Raw genomic sequence first — 5,043 nt, forward strand, 5'->3', positions numbered from 1 at the left:
AATTTTCAATTGTTTTTCTACTTTTTTATTTATTTTTTAAACTAACTTTTCTTTTTTTTTTCTTTTTACCCCTAATTTTTCAAATTTTTTTTTTACGACCAAAACCCGTGAAACGTGAAGTCTTTTTAAATCAAAACTAATATAATGATGATTCATTAACAACCAACCCGAGAGATTTTACATCCCCACCCCACACTTGAGATCAAGTAATGTCCCCATCACTTGAGATAAAAAATTAGATAAAAATCGAAAGGGTTATGTGAGAAAGAAAATAATAAAAACTTATCGAGCTTAACCACTGATCGCGGAATGCCAGTGACAGATGGCGCTGAACTGACTGCCATCATAAGAACATCGTCCATTCCCGACCATCACACCAATATCATCAATCATGCAGTTTTGCTGAACTTAATGCCAGACTTGAAAAATCGTTTCACCAACAAACCTAAGAAAATAAAAACATACGAACTACATAAACGGGACAAGGTGACACCACCTGATGCCGAAACGCCTTGTCCCTCAAATAAGTTGCAGAGTACATAAACAGAAAATAAAATTATTCAAGTACAGACCAAATGAAAAAGAAATAGTCTCAAACAAATACAACATACCATGCGCAATAATCAATCACTTCTCGGCCAAAAATCTCTGGTAGGGTCCCAATTCACACCATACGTATCCTGACAAGCTTGGTACGGGTCATATAAAGGATCCGGTCTCGGAGGAGTAACTGACGTATAATCGGGAATGGTAGTTCGCGTCGGAACATACGCCTCCGGGTTCTGACGCATCTGACGCTGAATTTGTCGCTGATGGACCTCCTACTGATTGTGGGCCCTAATTCCCCTAACATCGTACTCAACCCTGTCAACACGCTCTCCAAACGACCCAACTCTGTTCCAAACTGTCCTAGCATTGTGTTAATCGACCCATAATTTTTTTGGTGCCAAGTCATCAAATCCTCGTTATGCCTACGCTGCTCCGCTAACATCCGCTGATTATGCTCCACCTGAGCATCATACGCTGACCTGCTGTCCCTATACTCCAAATGAAGACCGTCTACACTGTTAACCAACGAATTCTAACTCTCTTCACCCATTGACTACGTACCCTGTACGTTCGCAGCACTCGAGCTACCTGCCTCATACGTGGATCGACTAGCCCCACGTCCACGTCCACGACCTGCACCTTCACCTGACTGTTGCTGTTCATCAGACCATAAAACCCAACCTGCTGGACCACGACGGATAAACTCAGCTTTCGAGAAAAACAGAATGTTAGTGGGCATCGCCTCAACTCCCACTACATCACACCTACTAGTCGGGACCGAGAATGCCCGAGCTAACCTAGTAACAAAATGCCCCCCTAACAATGGGCATTCCGTGCGTGTGTCTGTTCCAATTTTCTGCAACCATACCCCTAACATACTCGGGACATCGATTGGCTCCCTCAGTTTAATTTGTTGTAGGATCCAAAGATCCCTTCGCTGAATTTTATTTGCGTTTCTCCTAGCCATGAACATAGTAGCAATTATCTTAAAAATTATTCGATCCTCAGGAAGTCTAAACATCTACTGAACACTTCGACTTGAACTAAACGGACCAGCACTAGCATTTGACACAGTTGGCCAATAATCACTCTCACTGAAAACTTCCTGCCCAAACACTCTGCAATTCATCAAATTCCATTCAAATCATTATCAGTCAACTCGGGATATAGATCCAACGCCCGAGCCAACTCAATTTTCGACATGCGATGCTCTAAACCGCCAAGCCTAAATGTCAAGAAATCTGCCTCGGTCGGAGAGACTCGAGGGCGACAACTAACAGTTGAGAATAACTCTATAGTTATCTGCTCATAAATATCTTCATTGATTTCAAATAACCTTTCATAAGGTCTCAACTCATTACCAGCATAAACTACCCACAAGTAACAACGCAACTCTCGAACAATATTGTTACCCAAAGATGAAAGTTTCGACCAATCCAAATAAAAAGTTCGCTCAATCGGACGAGCGCTATTTGTGGTGAACCTTTCTTCCAAATCCTCATCATTCGAGATGTGAGATAACCATAATTCAGGATTATTCGGTGGTTGCCTTGGTTGTTCCTGGTTTCTTCTTGATCTCTACATTCATGAAACAAGTAAAGAAAACAAAACAAAACACCAAACTCAAAGGTTAGTGTTAGTCATAATAATAAGCACCAAGTACCATTTACAACCAAACCATGTTTCATGTCAATCCACTTTTGAAAACAATCTCCAAGTTATCCAATAACACTTGTAAAACAATGCCAAGACCACAATCTATCTCATATCATACTATCATGTAAACCAATTCATCATATCAATGACGCTCACATAACACCATTAACAAAATATTAACAAACATGACTACTCATTACACTTTTTAATTTCCACAAATCTAGAAAAGTTCATCATGTTTACCAATGTTTACCAATGTAAATTACTACCACAAACATACTCATCACAACTCAAAAACACATGTTTAATCCTCACTAGCATGGCATCATACATAACTAAACCAATTTTGCATCAAGTCATTCAAACCAATATGACCCGCCCATATGAACACAACCCCACACTATTTCAAAAACACATAAACAATTCAAAAACTAGAGCAATTTCAAGCATGAAACACCTTCATCACCTACAAATTCGCATTCCCAAACATACAAACCCTAGTTTCAATTGCTACTTCTAAAAACACAAAATTAATTATGAATTCAAAGCATACAATCAAAATCTAACAAAACCCATCACTAATTAGAACACAAAACCCCAATTAAAGAAACCCCACACTAATTCATCATGTAAATCAAAGATTAAGCAAGTAATTACATATAATAAGATGAAATTAGTAAGATAGGAAAAAAAATCGGACCTTTGGGTTAACCATTCTTGCAAGATTTGAAGTTAATTGATCAAGAAATTGAAGTCTAGAAAATTAGGGTTTATGGATGTAGGTGTTTGGAAGTGTAAAAGAGATAGTAAGAATGAAAAAGAATAAGTGGTTTGGTGTAAAATACAGCTTGCACCCGTTTTCCCTTTTGTGTAGTTAAGAAAATTTGTGTTTATTTCATTTAAAAAGCAAAATAGACTGCCCGACAGCAATCGGCGCGGCGCGCCAGTAAATTGCGCGACGCTCCATTCAACTGAAAAATTAGTTCGAGGCTTTTTCAAGATCTGGCACATCAGGTACTTTAATTTGGAGCGGCGCGCAAGGAAATGGAGTGGCGCTCCAAGTGCAGTTTTCTCAAAAATTCGCAATTTTAAGCCATTTTAACCCATTTTCTCAACCTAAAAACCAACAAACAACTCCAACAAAATTCTGAGCATGATCACATTGCACATATCATCAAACAAGCACAAAAACATACAAATTCTACAACAATGTGAAGTTTATTACCGAGTCATTCACAAGACTCGTTTCCAACTTTAAGTGACCTTAGGATTGGGTTCAACGTGAACCCCGTCATCAATCTCGAATGGACCATCGAAATATTTCTTCACACGATGTCCATTAACCTTAAAGGTCGTACCACTAGCATTTTTCAACTCAATCGCACCGTAAGGGTACACCTTAACAACCTCAAATGGTCCCGTCCACCGGGACTTAAGTTTTCCCGGTAAAAGCTTCAACCTAGAGTTAAACAAGAGCACTCGATCGCCCTCATTAAACTCTTTCGGACCCTTTTGAAATGTCCCGTTCATATTGATTATAAACGTTCCATATTAATTGATTTCGTCGCGAGGTTTTGACCTCTATATGAGACGTTTTTCAAAGACTGCATTCATTTTTAAAACAACCATAACCTTTATTTTATCGATAAAGGTTTAAAGAGCATTACGTAGATTATCAAATAATGATAATCTAAAATATACCGTTTATACACGACCATTACATAATGGTTTACAATAAGAACATATTACATCAAAAATAAGTTTCTTGAATGCAGTTTTTACATAATATCATACAAGCATGGACTCCAAATCTTGTCCTTATTTTAGTATGCAACAGCAGAAGCTCTTAATAATCACCTGAGAATAAACATGCTTAAAACGTCAACAAAAATGTTGGTGAGTTATAGGTTTATCCTATATATTATCAAATCATAATAATAGACCACAAGATTTCATATTTCAATATACATCCCATACATAGAGATAAAATTCATTCATATGGTGAACACCTGGTAACCGACATTAACAAGATGCATATAAGAATATCCCCTATCATTCCAGGAAATCCTTTGGACATGATAAAAATGAATTTGAAGTACTAAAGCATCCGGTACTTTGGATGGGGTTCGTTAGGCCCAATAGATCTATCTTTAGGATTCGCGTCAATTAGTAGATCGGTTTACTAATTCTTAGGCTACCAAGCAAAAGGGGCATATTCGGCTTCGATCACTCACCCATATAATGTAGTTTCAATTACTTATGTCTATTTCGAAAAACATTTATAAAACTGCATGTATTCTCATCCCAAAATATTAGATTTTAAAAGTGGGACTATAACTCACTTTCACAGATTTTTACTTCGTCGGGAAGTAAGACTTGGCCACTGGTCGATTCACGAACCTATAACAAATATGTACATATATATCAAAGTATGTTCAAAATATATTTACAACACTTTTAATACATTTTGATATTTTAAGTTTATTAAGTCAGCTGTCCTCGTTAGTAACCTACAACTAGTTGTCCACAGTTAGATGTACAGAAATAAATCGATATATATTATCTTGAATCAATCCACGACCCAATGTATACACATCTCAGGCTAGATTACAACTCAAAGTATATATATTTTTGGAATCAACCTCAACCCTGTATAGCTAACTCCAACATTACTGCATATAGAGTGTCTATGGTTATTCCAAATAATATATATACATGGGTCGATATGATATGTCAAAACATTTGCATACGTGTCTATGGTATTCCAAGATTACATAATATATTAGAATATATGTATAATACAATATAAGTTAGCTAGGATATGATTTGTATAGAATT

The sequence above is a fragment of the Rutidosis leptorrhynchoides genome, chromosome 4 (assembly GCF_046630445.1).
Source record: "Rutidosis leptorrhynchoides isolate AG116_Rl617_1_P2 chromosome 4, CSIRO_AGI_Rlap_v1, whole genome shotgun sequence".
NCBI lineage: Eukaryota > Viridiplantae > Streptophyta > Magnoliopsida > Asterales > Asteraceae > Rutidosis > Rutidosis leptorrhynchoides.